We start from the raw sequence: 19,315 nt of genomic DNA, 5'->3' as shown, positions 1-19,315 counted from the left end.
ATGAGACAATAATTTCTGCATGTGCTGTAGAGGGAAATGATGGGCAGATGGAGCTTGTCCACCTGGGAAGGGAGCCCATCTAGGAGAAGGAAGACTCTGATCCTAAACCTCCACTGCCTTGTGGGATATCTTTGGGAGAGGAAAAGGCTAAGGAGCGAACCCTACACAATTCTGGAGTGGAGTCCCTAAGACGGGTGCATGGCACCTTCTATGTCCCCTTCCAGCAAGTCCTGCAGCCAAGCTGGTGCCAAACATACTGCTCTGCTTTCCTTTGGACCCCATCAGCGAGGCTGAGAGAGGGGTCTTGTCATCTTGGCACCCCAGGACCTCCAGACACACCACCCAGGTCCGTACTTCAGTGATGTGAATGCAGCAGTTTGATTTGGTGGTCCACTCCATTGTCTCTCAAGACAGCCAGTAACAATCCATCCTGGGACCTTATGTTGAAAGCTAGGTAAGAATTTCAGGAAATAAAATAAAACGAAAATAAAAGTTTTTCCTTTTGGTGTATCTTTGATGATAATGATAATGATAATTAAGAATGATAATAATAATACCCCATCCATCTGGCTGGATTTCCCCAGCCATTCCGGGTGGCTTCCAACAGAATTAAAAGCACAATAAAACATCAGACATTAAAAAGTCCCTAAACAGGGCTGCCTTCAGATGTCTTCTAAAAGTAAGATAGTTGTTTATTTCCTTGAGATCTGGTGGGGGGGCGTTCCACAGGGCGGGTGCCACTACCGAGAAGGCCCCCTGCCTGGTTCCCTATAGCTTTGCTTCTCGCAGTAAGAGAACCGCCAGAAGGCCCTCGGCGCTGGACCTCAGTGTCCGGGCAGAACGATGGGGGTGGAGACGCTCCATCAGGTAGGGCTGGATCTAGCCCCAATTAGTTCCCATTGAAATAAAAAAGTTAAATTTCTATGGGATCGAAGTGTGACTGAGGTTGCAATCCTATACCCACTTACCTGGGACTAACCCTCATTTAATTCACTAGGATTTGCCTCTGAATTGACATGCATAGTGTTGGTCTAGAACATATAGTCTCGATCTTTCTCCTTCCCCAACAAACATAGGAAGCTGCCTCCTGCCAAGTTAGACCATTGCCCCATCTAGCTCTTTATTGTCTACACTGACTGGTGGAAGCTCTCCAGGGTTTTGGACAGGACAGTCTCCCAGTCTACCTGGAGATATTGGGGATTGAACCTGAGATCTTCTACATGCAAAGCAGATAATAATAATAATAATAATAATAATAATAATAATAATAATAATAATTTTTATTTATACCCCGTCCCCAGCCAAGGCTGGGCTCAGGGTGGCTAACAAGCAATAATAAAAACAAGTTGAATGAATACAACTTAAAAACAAGATTAAAATACAACATTCAAATATTGAAACATTCAAATATTAAAATGCAGCCTCATCACAGGAGGAGAAAGGAAAAAGAAAAAAGAAAGAGGGGGAGGGAATCAAATTGGCTCCAAGCCAAAGGCCAGGCGGAACAACTCTGTCTTACAGGCCCTGTGGAAAGAAATCAGATCCTGCAGGGCCCTGGTCTCATGAGGCAGAGTGTTCCACCAGACCGGAGCCAGAGTTGAAAAGGCCCTGGCTCTGGTTGAAGCGAATCTAACTTCCTTAGGGCCCGGGACCTCTAGGTTGTTGCTATTTATGGACCTTGAGGCTCTCCGTGGGGCATACTGGGAGAGGCGGTCCCGTAGGTACGAGGGTCCTAGGCCGTGATGTTCTACCACTGAGCTATGGCCTTCAAAGCTACTCTTCCAGACAAGCTAGCCGACTATTCTGCAGTTCCTCCATACTTAAGCTGGCAATCTGCCTTCTGCCTCCCTCAAGGCACAGATCTGCTAATGTCTGTAGGAAAATGACTGTGACACTCAGAAAGTGGGGATGGATTTATTCCAAAATGAAAACACGAAGTCGATGCAGTTTAGCTAACAAAAGGCATGTTGTTTATACGCATTAGGGGGAGGCAGAAGGCGGTGGAGAAAGTGATGGCTTTAAGAGGTTATTAATCGAGGTATATAAAATCCTAATGGGCAATGTCATCCAAAGTTACAATTTTCATTCCATCCGAGGAGATAATGCTGGGAAGGAAAAGAACGCACAATGAGATACGAGAAACTGTCAAGAATCACTCGGTTACAGAAGTGGTAACTGACATGTGGAATGACCCCTAAGTCAAAGTCATCCGAAGCAAAAACATTAGGGTAATTAAGAAACACTTAGATGTTATACAGGGAGAAATGATGAATGGCCCTTGGCACAACATGCATTTGCCTAACCGGACTCCGCAGAGAAGCAGGCTCTCAGCGATGCTTCCGATTTAACCACTCTCCCACAAACTGAGAGAGAGATTCTTATACATTGATATTACGTTCGCAAAGGTAAATCTGTATTATGCAATTATGGCTGCTCATTGCTCAACCTTTTTGCTGTGCTGTTAGCTTTTAGCACCCAATAATAAGGTGGGATCACAGATACCCTCTGCAGCCCTACTGCGCCCCACTACCAAGAAAATTACAACAACAACAACAACATAATTTATTATTTATACACCGTCCAGCTGGCTGAATTTCCCCAGCCACTCTGGGTGGCTCCCAATCGAGTGTTAAAAACAAAACAGCATTAAATTAAACATTAAAAACTTCCGTAAACAAGGCTGCCTTCAGATGTGTTTTAAAAATAGGATAGCTGCTTATTTCCTTGACATCTGATGGGAGGAGGTTCCACAGGGTGGGCGCCACTACCGAGAAGGCCCTCCGTTTGGTTCCCTGTAACCTCACTTCTTGCAATGAGGGAACCACCAGAAGACCCTCGGAGCTGGATCTCAGTGTCCAGGGGGAGGCTGCAGGAGGTGGACATGTTGTTTCTCCAGGTGAAAACATAACTGATAGGAAAGCATCAGCTCAGTGACATATTGTGTTGCATATTGAGAGAATGGACTTTGTGGCAGCAGGAGCAGAACACATGCTATAGATCACAGTACATGAAATGGGTTTCACGGCCTGAAGTGCATTGAAAATGTTTGAGGGTTTCTCATGTCTTATGGTTTCTCGGTAGCTCTTGTTCCCAAAGCTGCTAGTAAGCCCAGAAGGTTCCTTGTGAAATATAAACACTGATAGCGTGTATTTTCCAAAATGACCTTGTGAAATGCACAAAGGTTCCTTAGTGGTGGGCTAGAAGCTAGACCAGAGGTTCTCAAACTGGTCTGCAAATCTCCGGTGGTTTCTGGGCTTCAGTCAGGGAGAATCATGAGAATATATGTACTTGAATTCAGAAAGAATATTTTCTGATAGCAGATCAAGGCCACTTTGAAGACCTGCAGATATACAGTGGTACCTCGGGTTAAGTACTTAATTTGTTCCGGAGGTCCGTTCTTAACCTGAAATGGTTCTTAACCTGAAGCACCACTTTAGCTAATGGGGCCTCCTGCTGCCGCCGCACCTCCGGAGCACGATTTCTGTTCTCATCCTGAAGCAAAGTTCTTAACCTGAAGCACTATTTCTGGGTTAGCAGAGTCTGTAACCTGAAGTGTATGTAACCTGAAGCGTATGTAACCCGAGGTACCACTGTAGAGTGGTATACAAATAATAATAATAATAATAATAATAATAATAATAATAATAATAATAAATCAATCCATCCACAATGTAAGCTCTGTATGCTTCCTCCTTTCCCCCATCCATGGCTTCTTGGAGTAGGTTCTGCAACAAGCAGGACACAAATGAAGGAGGAACAGGCTTTCTTCTCCTGGATGAAGTAAATGAATCATATTTGGTCCTAGTTTGGAGGCCCCAGAACATTTGCTTCTCATTATGCTACAGGGCTGTAGACATGATTACATTATTTTGAAAAGCAAAAAAGAAAAAGAAAAAGAAGAAAGCATGTCTCTGGTGTTCTGGGAAGAAGAGGTACTGGGTGCATAAACTAGTATAAAATTACAGGCCTGATGAAAAGGAAGGTTTTCAGCTGCGGCTTCCATGTCAGCTCTTCATTAGATTAAGATTGTATCTTACTCAAGCCAAGTACTCCAGCCAGCATGGAACATTCATTTGGCATATGAAAAGAAACATATATTTGGTCAACAATGCTTCAAGAGTGTCTCAGCTCACTGGCAGGATTTACAGGGGATGTGGGGAGATAGGTAAATGGGTAAGGAGGAAGGAAAGCCATTGCAGATGGCTTAGGCTGCAACCCTAAGCACATCTACTCAGAAGTAAGTCCTATTTAATTCATTGAGGCCAGGTAAGCGGGTGTGGGACTGCAGCCTAAGATCCCAAGATAAGTTAACCGAAGGAAGTTCACGGAAGGTAAGTTTTCTGTTGCCTCCTCCTCTCCACCCTGCAACCACCAGCACCCCTAGAAGTCTCTCCAGAGAACAGGGAACTCTTCTGTACAATGTTCTGAGAGAGGAGGGGCTGAGAATTGTTTCTATGAACTTCCCTAAGTTAACTTACATTAGGATCCAAGCCAATATCAGAGGATTTAGGGTAGTGTGAGTTGTGTGGTCGCACTGGGCACACAGCAGAGGAGGGTGCCTTCTCAAACACTTGCCAAACTTCGGGAAGGAGGTGTGAGGGCTCTGACAGGGTCCTGGAGTCCCCCTGCCTTCTTCCCAAAGTCAGACAAGCATTTACAGGCTTTGGAAAGGACATGAGGGGCTCTAGGACCCTGCCAGAGCCCCACGCCTCCACCAGGAGGGTTGGTGGGGATGGTTTCAAATGGCCTCACACAGGGCAGCATATTACCAAGATCTGCCCTGCCAATATGCTCTGAAAAATGTGATCAACACTTACTTCTAGAGTTTAATCAACATTTGCCTCTCACATAATGTTGCAAAAAAATACGTATGTATATCCGTTTCAGTTTTACTTCATCATCCATAACAGAAAATACAGAACACAATAGATAGAGAATATACAAAAATAGAGAAAACACAAACTACAGACCTAGTGCTGTGTTGGAAGCTGTCCTTCAATTTCTTGAAAGTTTTCTTCCTCTGTAAAAGAAGCTTCCATTTTTCTGTCTCATTCTCAGGGCACCTGAGAATTTCTTTCGATGAGCTTTACCTTACTGTTGGGGACGCGGGTGGCGCTGTGGGTTAAACCACAGAGCCTAGGACTTGCCGATCAGAAGGTCGGCGGTTTGAATCCCCGCGACAGGGTGCGCTCCCGTTGCTCTGTCCTAGCTCCTGCCAACCTAGCAGTTTGAAAGCACGTCAAGTGCAAGTAGATAAATAGGTACCGCTCCGGCGGGAAGGTAAACGGCGTTTCCGTGCTCTGCTCTGGTTCGCCAGAAGTGGCTTAGTCATCCTGGCCACATGACCCAGAAGCTGTACGCCGGCTCCCTCGGCCAATAAAGCAAGATGAGCGCAGCAACCCCAGAGTCGGCCATGACTGGACCTAATGGTCAGGGGTCCCTTTACCTTTTTCACCTTACTGTTGAGAGATGGCCATGCAGGGTGTATGTATATTTCTTACCTGTAAATGTTTCAACAACACTTTGCAGCCTCCCTGGCTTCCTTTGTTTCCTAACCTGAAAAAGCACAATGGAAGGTGCTACCTCATGATGTCTTCCCCTGGGTTTTAATTAAAGTGTGGGTACCCAGGAAGTGTGCGATGAATTGTGAGATGAATTGCAGAATGAAAGAAAAGACCTTCACAAACACCCTTCCGCTACCTCAGGAGGAAGGTAAGTGAACCCCAAACTCTGCACCTTACCCACAAGAATTTCAGTGACTTTTTCTCTCCCCTTTGATAATTTCCACATGCAATTTATTTCCTATGAATGGATGGAGAACAGTATGGGGAAATGCAGGATATTTTTTTTGCACTGGCTTAAGTGGAACCCATGTCTTACTGATAACTGTGATGGGCAAAAGTTAGGTCAACCAAAGTTGTCATTGCAGCAGTTTAGAACAGCGAGTTCGAATAAAAGCAGCAAGAGATTAAGGGTGTTTAGAGTACACCAGTGCAAGTAGATAAATAGGTACCGCTGTGACAGGAAGGTAAACGGCGTTTCCGTGTGCTCTGACACCCAGGACGGTCCTGTTGCACCAGAAGCGGTTTAGTCATGCTGGCCACATGACTTGGAAAGCTGTCTGTGGACAAATGCTGGCTCCCTTGGCCTGAAAGCGAGATGAGCGCCGCATAGTCGCCTTTGACTGGACTTAACTGTTCGGGGTCCTTTACCTTTACCTTTACCTTTATTGTGAACCTACAAAATTAATTGCTCCTGGGCCAATCAAAATGTGACAGTTTTCCTTTGCAATTCCCATTTCTCTGAATTTTATGAGGCAGTTTTCCAACCAAAAAACCCATACCAAAATTCAAATATTACTGAAAACAATGTACAAAATTGCCTTTATTCTGGATAAAAACAGCTCGCAAAAATCTATGCAAAAGGCAAGATTGCATACAAAAGTGTTTGTGGGAGGAGAAATGTGGTAAAAATGCGCAATAATTTTCAAGTGGAGATTATTATTATTATTATTATTAATCACAAATGTATATGCAAATAGGATGAACTGAACTTTAGAAAGGGGGGAAATGAGAATCTGAGGAACTGAAATTGGTAGATACAGCTGGCTCCAATTAGGAACAGTACTTTGGACCAGTCAACTCTCATCTGCTAGGTTTACTAAGCCAGGAGGGACAGGGGTCAAGGGGGCTCATGATTTGACATTCGTCTCTAGCATCATATCCATCTCATCTGCCCCATTCAGGGTGGCAAAAAAAGGAGGAATTGTGAGGACTCCCAAAGGTATCTCCCCAAACTGGGTGAATGGGCAATTTGAACTGTCAAATTCAATCCTGTCTACTGCCCTCAGTGCTGAAGTCACCTTGCCTTTGATTACTAGCTGCTGGAGAATATGAGTGGGAGAATGTTGTTGTGCCCATGTCCTGTTTGTTGACTTCCCATGGGCATCAGGTTGGGAAAATAAGGGTCTAATCCAGCAGGACTCATACTATCTTCTTCTGTTCTTAAAATTATTGGCAGCAGGAAGGAAGAGTGAAGCTAAATGACCAGGATTGTGAAAATCTGCTCCTCTGTTTCCCAATCACAATTTAAACTTTTTAGCAAGGAGTGTATGCAGTCCTGGCTATTTCTTCTGTGAACAGCCTGGCTAAATTTAAACTTTATACTTTCTTGTGCCTGCAGATGTAGCATTCTGAGGATTCTTCGCGGGAGATATTGGCCAAGACATCAATTCTGGAATTAATCACTTAATCAAACGATAGATCCTCCCATAGCTTGTCAGCATGATTTCTGCTGCGATAAATCTTAGCAGGCTGAAGCAAAACACAACAGAAAGTGTTGTTTTTAGGATGCAGGAAAGAGTTTGTGCAGTAGGTCAAACGCAAGGGAAACTGAGGATGTTGCAACCTCCAGCACAGGTAAGCCTAAGGATTATGTGGTTACAGATGTGGCAATTGTGGAAACAGAAGAGTAACTTGTGAATGTTAGTGTAAAATTACAGAATGCCGAGAAGTAATAATAATAATAATTTCCCCAGCCATTCTGGGTGGCTCCCAACAGAATTAAAAGCACAATAAAACATCAGACATTAAAAACGTCCCTAAACAGGGCTGGCTTCAGATGTCTTCTAAAAGTCAGTTAGTTGTTTATTTCCTTGAGATCTGATGGGAGGGTGTTCCACAGGCTGGGCGCCACTACCGAGAAGGCCCTCTCTTAAGACATAGGCAAACAAGGGTGAGTCTTCAGAAACTTATTTCTCTTCCATTAGCTAAATTACATTTTTACCTTTTGTTGGGATCCATCACTTGTAAGCTGCAAACTGCACAGGAAGAAGAAAAAGAAAAAGAAGAGGAGGAGGAGGAGGAATGTTGTTGCTGTTGTAAATAATAATACCCTGCCCATCTGGGGACAACGTAGGCTATGATTAGCTAAGGGTCAAGCAAGACAAGATGATGAATACAGTGGTACCTCGGGTTACAGACACTTTAGGTTACAGACGCTTCAGGTTACAGACTCTGCTAACCCAGAATGACCGCTCCCCGTCTAAAACGGGGGGCGCCCTTTGCGTGGACGCGTGCAGCCCCTAGATCTGGAGCGGCCCCATCAGCATAGGCTTGGCTTTGCCTCCCTCAGGTGGGATACCTGGAGGTCTCCGCCTACCTCAGTCAGTTGTCCAATCCCACCTGGGGGAAGCGTTGCCAAGGAGACCAGGCCAGGTAGGGGAGGGATTACCTGCCCACACAATAGAGGGAGGATCTTACCTGGGAATCCTCACTTGGCTCCAGAGCTTCTCCCGCCCTACCCACCCTCAGTTAATGTCTTATTTTGCAGGTTAACTTTTCTTCACAGGTTTTGCAGGTTAACCTTTCTTCACAGGTATGCGGGCGCTGCTACATTAAGGTCGCTGTTAAAGGGCCGGAAAGGAATTTCCCTGCATTGGCAGGTTTCGCCTTTCCCGTAGCAAAACGTCACAACTTTGGCGGTATCAGGCCTTGGGCGGAATCCTTTAGTCCATCTTCCTCTTTGCGGCGGCGATACCAGGGTTCCCCGTTAAAGGGGTTTCTGAAGGGAGGCTTTGACCGTACGCTGAAAGGTCGTCATTGCTCTCTCCTGCGGCGGCGGCGTAACGGGGGCGGCTATCTTTGCTTGAACATATGTTCTCCGGAGCCGGCCCATCCCCCCCCCACACTGGATAACCCTGAAGCTCCCTAGGTCCCCGGCTGGGGACTGGGGAGGGAGAACGCCCAATGCCTGAGCCAAGGTCTACCCACATTTGAAATTTAATGAAGTTGTGGCCAATTTAATCCCATAGAACATTGTCTTGAGTCGTTATTCCACATGACGGGGGGGGACCGCGTGGGATCTGGGGACTCCGCCTGTCCACGCAAATAGTACCTCGGGTTAAGAACTTTGCTTCAGGATGAGAACAGAAATCATGTGGCAGTGGGAGGCCCCATTAGCTAAAGTGGTACCTCAGGTTAAGAACAGTTTCAGGTTAAGAACGGACCTCCAGAATGAATTAAGTTCTTAACCCGAGGTACCACTGTACATGTTTGCATTTAACATGTCTCCTTATTTCTTCAAAATTATAGCTAAATTGATCCCGACTAGGCATGTGGGGTGTGTGTGTTACCCTTCCTCCATGGTCCTTGCGAAAAACTACATCTCCCCAATAAAAGTGCTTGTTATCTCTGCGAGAGAAATTTCCACTGCTACCAATGGAAGCTTCCTCCCCGGGCTAATAATTGGTTTGCAGGAGAGGCAAATTTTAGGGAGAATTATAATCCGCTTTCCTGTGGACTGTGGTCCTGATGGTTATTGGACTGTGCCACAGAAGATATTTGGAAGAAAAGAACCAGATGTGTGAAATACAACCACCCTTTTAACGTCATGTCTAGTTTGCCTGTCAGAGAATGGTCCAAAGGCTCATAATGCAGTTGTACTGCAGAAGCTAAATACCTACATGGATAGAAGACTGTATGTCAGTGAAAGACATTCTGAGCTACTTCAGAAGGGAGCAGAGTATAAGAGGAGTGGTTCTGAAGGCACTCGCCTTAGTAGTCACGTGTAACAATTCTAGTGCAATAAATGTGAGGATTACTGAACAAGGTGCAATGCAAAATTGCAGGGCTGCATGCAATTTCCTTTTTTGCAAGGTAGATGGAAAATATCTACCAATGGAAGCAAACCACTGTCTTCCGTGCTATACCCTTGCTGAAATGTGTGCTTCTACAATAGAATTTTTGAGATGGAGAAAAGCCTATAATAATATCACTTTTGTTTCAGTGCTATTTTTATAACTGTGTTACGCCTCAGTAGGGGGAAAGCTCGTCGCGTAGACTGTTTCTATTTTCGCTGAAAGTGCTGTCAATAGACTTGCTTCCAGAGTAGAACCTGGAATTAATCCTTTAGCCTGTGCATGCAGTAAAGAACCATCTGCCTGAATGGAAATACTTTAAGATACAACAGTGCTTTCTTCTTCCTGAAATAAAGCTGTGAGGGGAATTAAAAGCCATAAAATTATAGGGATGGTGCTGTGGGTTAAACCACAGAGCCTAGGACTTGCTGATCAGAAGGTCGGCGGTTCGAATCCCTGCGACGGGGTGAGCTCCCGTTGCTCGGTCCCTGCTCCTGCCAACCTAGCAGTTCGAAAGCATGTCAAAGTGCAAGTAGATAAATAGGTACCACTCTGGCAGGAAGGTAAACGGCGTTTCCGTGCGCTGCTTTCGTTCGCCAGAAGCGGCTTAGTTATGCTGGCCACATGACCCGGAAGCTGTATGCCAGCTCCCTCGGCCAATAAAGCAAGATGAGCTCCACAACCCCAGAGTCAGTCACGACTGGACCTAACATTTCAGGATTTGGGCCTCTGCCATTGGCCCTTAAACTCTGAGTCATGATTCGCAGCTTGGAAGTTTAGACAGCCAATCACGTTGGGAGTGGGAGTGGCCCAGGCCTTCAGAAATGTATATAAGCAGTTGCTTTGCCCCTGTTGTCCAGCTATGTAGTTCAATAAAGGTTCTTGCTTGTTATCACTGTGTCTTGCCTCACGGAAACCTACCAATACTTCACCCTCAATCAACAGTCTTCATTTCTGCAGTCAAGAAATACATCCCTTTTAAAAACACCCCTTTTTGCAACCCAGGGTCATCCTCTGATCACTTTATTGTTATAGATTTGGGAGCCTCCCCACAACTCTAGAAATTAATAAGTGGTAGGATTTTGGTTATTTGGGATGTGAAAAGAGAAATATAAGCTGCAGAGGAACTCCTGGGCTGGCCTATGCAAAACGACCTGGCCATTAAGAAACATTACCGTGTCATTGAGGGCCACTGGCAATGCAAGAGAACTGTCCTCCCCCCTTGCCCTGAGGGTGTGAACAGAAACTGGGGGGTTGGAAGGTTGCCAGGGTAACTGAGTGTGAACTGACAGGAAAAGGGAAGGAAGATTGGGATCCATCTTGGGCAGGCTGGCTGAAGGCTGGCTGCACTGCTGTGAGAGACAAGCTCCTCTTGAAATGACCATGCTGTAAGAGCTGGACTCCCTCCATGCTAACTGAAGGTGTAGATAGGTTAATAAACCATATTTATTTTCTTTTTTAAAGTTTTTATTTATACTTTTCAAGTTTATACATTTCATTAGTTTTACAATCAATTTAACATTGCAAAGTTTGCCTTCCTTCGCCCTCTTTCTGCGGTTTCTTAAATTTATTTTTTAATATCTTATGCATATCCAAATTCATTTAATTTGCTCGTTTAATTATGTACTTTAAATATATACTCTTTTGAAACTTCAGGTTATTACTGCTAATGTTTTTATTTGCAATTTATCTGTCAATATTCAATAAACCATTTCCATTCTTTTATAAAAAGTTTGTTATCTTGATTTCTTATTCTTCTGGTAAGTTTTGCCATTTCTGCATATTCCATAAGTTTTTGTATCCATTCTTTGCTGGGACTTCTGCTTCTTTCCACTTTTGGGCAAGTAGCATACATAAATAAATTTCTATACAATTTAGGTAGTTCTGTCCCTATAATTCCCAAAAGAAAAGCTCCTTTTTTATATACAAAAGTTATTTTGAACATCCTTTTCAATTCATTGTATATCGTTTTCCAGTAAACCATATATCCTAAAGCAGGCATAGGCAAACTCGGCCCTCCTGATGATTTGGGACTACAACTCCCATCATCCCTGACCACTGGTCCTGTTAGCTAGGGATGATGGGAGTTGTAGTCCTAAAACATCAGGAGGGCCGAGTTTGCCTACGCCTGTCCTAAAGCTATGACAGTATTCACTGTGTCTCAATTCTCCAAAGAAACACAGACCCATGGGCCCTTGCCACTGCTCAGCAGAGAGAAGGCGAGGTACCCAACTTTTCTAACAATATATACCTTTTGTTCCCAAGCATTTGGAATTTACTCCATCCCCAATCAGCTCTTCTTGAAGCACACCATGTGTTCCCCGTTATGTCCTAGGGCTGTGCGCCAGAGTTAGCCAAGTCCCGAGCCAAACCTGACCTATTGGGACGAATCCGGGCATTGGCTGAGTCAGGTTGAGACAGCCCTAGATTGCTACACATTGAGTTGGGTGGCCCAGAGTGATCCAGGGCTGTCAGGTGTTGGGATATCAGGCAGGAAAAAGAGGCAGGCATGAGCGGGAAGAAAGAGAAACCTTGAAAAGGAGGGACCTACTGGGTATCTGCATCTTCAACAGGAGATGGTCAGGTAATTGTGACTGGGTGCCTTTCCCAATCAACTTCTTCCTGCCAGGTCTCTCCTTTATCTTGCCCCTTGATGTAGCAGCCCAGAGTATGGTTACCAGACATCCCCGTTTCCCAGGGACAGTCCCCGGATTTACAAATCTGTCCCCGGACAAAACCTGTCCCCAGAATGTCCCCGGATTACATTTAATGTCCCCGGATTTATATTTTAAGTGTTGTTTTTTTAAAAATAATTTTTATTAACTGGCCAATCACATCAAATTAAATCACATCATATAAATTCCGAATTACAAAGCCAAATTTTGAATTTTGTTGGGGGGACCCATACTTCAAGATCCAAAGGGGAATTCTGATCATCTTCTTGCTGCTGCGTTGATGCCCAAATCAGTCCAGACAGAGTTCATAATTCTATCCCATCTTATCTTGCTGTTTCCACTTCACATCTTGTTCATATATTTTCTCTTTTTTCTTTATGATCTCTTCTGATAGTGTCCTTAAGCCGATAAACACCAATAGTAATAATAATCCTGTGTGAATTTTCTGTTCTTCCAATCCTCAAATCAAGATGGTTTCCATATATCATCTTCTTCATAGATAACATCGCTCTTTCCATCATAATCTTGCAAAACTGTCGCTCTTAAGTCCCTTAAGTGTTGTGGATTTATTAGTACGGAATGAATGTTGCGTGATTGGTTCAACGGCATGAGACACATCATATGAGGACTTATGGCGAGGCAAAATGGCGGGTGCCATGGCAGCGAGCAGCTCTTGAAGCTAGCCAGAGCCAACTGTGCTACCAGGCTGGTTCCGGGCTGCTGAGGCTGCCGCTGCCGAGGGGGAACCAGGGACGCCTGCCGCGTCAACTGGGGGAACCGCTGACCCACCCCCTGCGACCCAAATTGAGCTGGGAGCGAGAGCGCCCAGCCACCCGGCCGACTACCCAGCGGCGCTCCGAGGCCAGAAAAACCCTGGAGCTGATGCAGGGAGAAGGAGGAGAGGATGAGGAGAAGGAAGAGAGAGACAGAGGAAGGAGGAAAAAGAGGGGAGCCCTGACCTTGCTGCGCCGCCGCTGAGGAGAGGTAGGAGAGCACTGGGAGGGCAAGAACATGTGGCCAAGCCCAGGCCTGACCTGAGCCTACTCCATGGCAGCTAGCACCCCAAGAGAGCAGGCTGGTGCCCAGAGGAAGGCCGTGCGACAGAGGAGACCACAGAAGAACAGATATTACTTCTACTTTTAAAAAATAACTTTTTTTCTCTTTTTAAAAAAAGTGTCCCCAGATTCTTTGAAAAAAATCTGGTAACCTTAGCCCTGAGGTTCACATCATTTCTCTGTGCAGTGCTGGTTGTTGTTCCTTTGTGAACACCTTCCTTGAACACAGGGGAGTCACCCACAAAGTTGCAGCACCCCATAGGACCGAACTCGCCTGCTCTCTGTATGGGTTGCGTGGGAGAAGAAGAAGATGCAGCATCTTCTCCTTCTTCTCCTTCCTCCCAATCAAATGTCAAGTATGAAAGATCAGAAAAGAGAAAGGCTTCTTTGTGTTGATGAGGAGATGAGAGTTTGTTTGTCTCGAATTAGACTTGATATAAATGAGATTACCTGGGGAAAGCAAGCTCACACCTCCCATTGACTTTGCATACATATGTAACAGGCTCGTTTATAATTTTATTTGGGAACAATTTGTGGTCTTATGTAACTGCATTGTTTTATGCTTTCTGGATGCCCCAAGATCATATTATAAAGTAGTTGTGTTCTAGGTTATAAATCAAGAACGGCTGGGAGCTGTTTCTTTTTGTTTTCCAATGTATTTCTTATCAATAAATATTTCAGTGTGGCACAAGCAGATTTTTATTCTGGAAGTGCGGCCCAGAGAAAAAAAGTTTGAGAACATGTCCTAATAGAACATGATTCCAGAAGGCATCTTAATAATGCAAATGCTTTTTTTAAAAAAAAAACCTTAATTTTCTGCAGAAAGGACAAATGAGGATTAAATGATAAAAAAAAATACAGGTTGGCATTTTCCTGAAGATTATGATGTGCAGACACTGTACAAAACTTGCATGCATGAGCAGCGTTGATATCACAAGAAACACCTGTCTGGAAGTATCTGCTTAAACAGGCAAGAGCAAAGTGGGACTGTGAATTTGGGAGGCAAGGAGCTAAGAGGTCCCATGAACTCCTTGACCCCGGAAAGAAGCTTCGAAGAGACATTTAGAGCAGAGAAAACAAATGGGAAGACAGACGGTGGAAGATAATAGCCAGAAAGTTCGTTAAAGCAAAATAAAAGCTTTTAAGTGTGTTATAGAAAATACCTGCTTCTTTTCCCTTATGGGGTATCCAAGAGCCCATATAGAGTCCTTAAGTGGGTTCCCTATTGGTAGGCGAAAATAACAGAGGCCAATGAGAGAATATTGAGAAGCAAAGCAGCTAGTAAGCCTGATCTTTATTAAACTGTTCCAACAGGGCCCTCACTCAACACATACAGGAGGGAGGAGGAACCCAGAATAATGGTTGTTGTTGTTTAGTCGTTTAGTCGTGTCCGACTCTTCGTGACCCCCTTATGTAGATTTTTGAAATTGCTCACCCTGTAGCCCAAGACCACCCCCCCAAAACATCATACATATGTCACAGAAGGGGGAAGTCTACAGCAGAAATCCTGTTTGCCAGGAAACCTGATAATGGTCACTGATTGCCTTAACTGGGCAGTCTGGCCATTCTTTTGTGATGGTTAATACTCTAGTTCCTGAATCCAAGTCACAGGCTCACCCAATTCATACACAAATATGCCCTTAAGATAGGATTTGTAAGCAAAAGGCAATGGGGAGGCTTTTCCATTTACTTCCTCCTTGCAGAGAATTATTTGAGGTCAATTTGGGAGAGCCAAAATGGTTTGTGGGAGAGTCAAAATGGCTTCAGGATTGCTCTCCTGTACTATTTCAGACACATGGTTTATATACTTATGAAAGTGTTTGCCTTGTACATTTATGAACGTTTATTTTTTATTAGGGACCTTAGAATTCTTATAACAAGTGAAACGGAATGAGTAGCTTGGTGAAGAGGAGCATTGCAAGCCCACCCGGAATAATATCCTGGGCTTTATAAACAACGTCATCTACCTAGGCATATCCCTCGTCGCATTTAGCGAGGAAAGCTCCACGGTGAAATAGTTGCCGTGGGAGAGGGATGAGAAACATTAACTTAGCTGTTTCTCGACAAGGAAGAGCACAGCTGGCGAGGCCTGCTGTGAAGCGTGGCTTTTACAGCTTGGCGCTGTGTGTATTCAGCAAAAGCAAACACATCCTGCCCAGGGTTTTCAAAACACAATTTGGAGGCCAGCTTTGTTTTGAAGGGAAACGGAGTGGAGATGGTACTACTGAATTGGTCCCCCGATAAAAATTGCACACTGTTGTTGTTTACTCCTGTCTTGGACCAGTCCAAACTGGGGAGGCCTCTCTTCAAATCCTCGCTCACCCATAAAGCTCTCGCTGGGTGGCCTTTGGGCAAGTAACTCCCTCAGGCAGAACTGCCTCAGAGGAATGCTGCGAGCATCAGATGGGATAACTTCATGCAAGCTCCCTTGGGGAAAGGGTGTGATAAATAACATTGCACAGCGAGAATAGGACCGGAGCGAATGGACTGTAGAATTGGCTATGGTTATTCCAACTTTCAACTTGCTTCGCCTCTCCAGGGAAAAAAAATATGAACCGGGTTTAGGTGTGCCAGCATCTTGTAAAATGAGAATGTGTGTGGCATGGGGAATGCATGTTTTCCTGGCAGTGCAAGCGAGCCTCACAAGGATAAAAGAGCACACTGTCCTCTGAGAATATTCCTCACATGTGGCAAAGGCCTTTAGTGTCTGACATCTGGAATCGTACTGGAGGGGATGGCTGTGTTGGTTTTCGGGAGGGAAAGTGCTGTCGAGGCCTCTGGTTCTCTCAGTGCCTTAGGCTGGGTTGTTGTTGTTTAGTCGTTTGGTCGCGTCCGACTCTTCGTGACCCCATGGACCAGAGCACGCCAGGCACTCCTGTCTTCCACTGCCTCCCGCAGTTTGGTCAAACTCATGTTCGTAGCTTCGAGAATACTATCCAACCATCTTGTCCTCTGTCGTCCCCTTCTTCTTGTGCCCTTCATCTTTCCCAACATCAGTGTCTTTTCCAGGGAGTCTTCTCTTCTCATGAGGTGGCCAAAGTATTGGAGCCTCAGCTTCAGGATCTGTCCTTCCAGTGAGCACTCAGGGCTGATTTCCTTCAGAATGGAGAGGTTTGATCTTTTTGTGGTCCATGGGGCTCTCAAGAGTCTCCTCCAGCACCGTAATTCAAAAGCATCCATTCTTCAGCGATCAGTCTTCTTTATGGTCCAGCTCTCACTTCCATACATCCCTACTGGGAAAACCATAGCTTTAACTATACGGACCTTTGTCGGCAAGGTGATGTCTCTGCTTTTTAAGATGCTGGCTGGGTATTTCACATCAAAGGGTGAGGTGTTACAGCCTCCTCTAGAATGGTGAACACTGACACTGGGAGCTGAGTGCTAATGCAGACCAGGATGGGCCAACAGGTTCAGATTTACAATCATGCTTTTTAATGTTAAGGAAGGGTTTTGATAATGTAGATGGACACATGACGCCCTACTTTTTATGTTCATAATGTGTTATTACCTATCTTTTTATCACTTAGTTTATAATCGTTTTATGCTGCTATATTGATGAAACTCTGCTCACATGTCACGCCTCCAACGGTATTCACAGGACAGATAACTAAGGACATGGAGGGAGGGAGGGAGAATTAAAATATGACACCAAAGGATGGAGCAGTGCAACCAGCAACCAGCAGCAGGAAAAGAAACAGCGTTTTGGAAAATGGTGTGGCCGGGGTATTACTTCCATTTGACGGAAAAAAAGCAAGGTAAAAGACATTTTAATTAACAAGTATGCCTTGTGTCATTTAAGAATAACATGAAAATGCCAACCTATATATATATATTTGTCATTTAATCATTATTTGTCCTTTCTGCAGAAAATTAAGGTTTTTTTTTAATTGCAGTATTAAGATGCCTTTGGAAGCATGTTCTATTAGGACATGTCCTCAAACTTTTTTCTCTGGGCCACACTTTCAGAATAAAAATTTCTCGCGCCACACTGAAATATTTATTGATAAGAAATACATTGGAAAACAAAAAGAAACAGCTCCCAGCCTTTCTTGATTTATAACTTAGAACACAACTACTTTATAATATAATCATGGGGCATCCAGAAAGCATTTAAAGGGGTTCTTCTCAGTGCCCTGGCCTGGGGACCACAATTTTCATAATACAGTGTTGGTTTTTGATGATGACACCTCTGTTGAAGAGGCTAATGTCATTAATATATAAGCTTTGTTTGTACTTTGATTTGTAGAACAACAAGAAGAAAAAGTTTATTAAGGGGTCCACTGAGGCCCGCAGAATTTTCAAGCTCCTGAAATTTTCAACTGATATTCATGGGGTGGGAAGTGTGTTCGAGAGCTGCTGCCCTAAAGCTTTTTCCCAGGTGGTATTTTTTAAAAACACACACGCACACATCAAAATTAAAGTGTGTACCAAGTTAAGCAGGTTTAAGTGTGCGGTGGGCAAATAAGCTTAAGGATTAAACAGGCTAAATCATTTCTACAGCTTTATAAGCTATTGTGTGTTTTCTCTTTCTATTTGCTTTGCTTATAAAAGTTCAAACACTAACTATCGGGGTTAAGGTACTTTAATTGCCTGGGTTGTGTACTGAAACAGTTTCTCATAAGCAGTTTCACAGTAGACACTTGTTAATAGTTTTCTTCTCGTTGTATAAAATAAGATGTCGTCGTGAGAGATCAAATAGTTTGTTCTTCCCCGGCTGCAGCCACTATGAATGAACGGACTCCCAAACTGTAATCCAAAACCAGATGCAAAACACAAAATTTGATGGGTTGGAAAACGAAGCCCCTGTTTTATTAAAAGGAGGCAAATGCATCTAAATGGGCACATCACGGACAAGAAACCCTTAAGGATCTATTAAATATAGAGACAATCTAGCTTGTGGTGGGTCAACAGCTTTCATAAGGCTCTTTAGTCTTGGGCTAGCTTACATACATTCCTTGAAACAAATTCTTTGCATGCCCTAAAGATGTCTGGATTCTGACATCTGGGAATGTTTTAGAGACAGTCGTTTTACATATGCCAAGTTACTATTGAATGTCATGAATGTACTTCTGTTTCCAGCGATTTGCTATTTGCCGTTTAGTGCCAACTTGGAATGGTACGGTTCATGAGCCAGAAATGAATTTTGTTTCTCTTGCAGCTACTGCTTATTTAATTAGCCGGTACAGTGGACAGTTCTTGGTTTTACACCCTGATCCAAATGTTATTTACTTGGAAGTCAGTTCCATTCATTTCAAGGGAACATACTTCGAAGTACAGCACTATAGCAGGAAGGGAAAATCTGCAGACCTTGGGATGTTATTGGACTACAATTCCCATCATTCCTGACATGCTGGCTTGGGCTGAAGGCAATAATATCTGTAATATCTGGACTCGGCTCAGGACCGCAATACCTCAAGGACCGCCTCTTTCCATATGAACTTACCCGGACCTTGAGATCATTTTCTGAGGCCCTTCTTTTTGTGCTTCCTCCTCAAGAGGCTGGCAACACGAGAACGGGGCCTTCTCTGCAGTGGCTCCCCACCTGTGGAACGCTCTCCCCAGGGAAGTTCGCCTGGTGCCTTCATTATGCACCTTCAGGTGCCAGGCAAAAACGTTCCTTTTAAACCAGGCCTTGGTTGATCCGATTTACATCCTAGGCCCTTAAAAAAATTTGTGGGGCTTTGTTTTGGGGGTGGCTATTGGGCTGTTGTTTTTATTTTTATTACGTCTTTTGTGGTTTTATATCTTGATTTTATTCTATGACCCCTGGGTTTAGGGTGGGATACAAATTCAATAAATAATAATGATAATTATAATAGTAATTTCCCACAGCAACTACTGCCACTGCCGCTCTTAAATGAAATGTGAACACAGCGTCGCCTTTAAGTGATATGTGCCACATATCATCTAGTTTGGCTCAAACTCCATAAACAAAAGAAATGAAAACA

The 19,315-nt window shown here is 44.2% G+C and overlaps 1 long non-coding RNA gene across 1 annotated transcript; it reads left to right on the top strand.

Moving 5' to 3' along the window:
• Window positions 1–362: 362 nt before the first annotated feature.
• Window positions 363–17,054, top strand: LOC307199585. The gene is made up of 3 exons (XR_013832084.1): window positions 363–454; window positions 7,183–7,418; window positions 16,966–17,054. It is a non-coding gene; the product is annotated as an uncharacterized lncRNA (long non-coding RNA).
• Window positions 17,055–19,315: the final 2,261 nt, after the last annotated feature.

This window comes from Podarcis cretensis (genome assembly GCF_951804945.1).
Source record: "Podarcis cretensis genome assembly, chromosome: 12".
Classification (NCBI taxonomy): Eukaryota; Metazoa; Chordata; class Lepidosauria; order Squamata; family Lacertidae; genus Podarcis; species Podarcis cretensis.
This window is presented reverse-complemented; position numbering and strand designations above follow the sequence as displayed.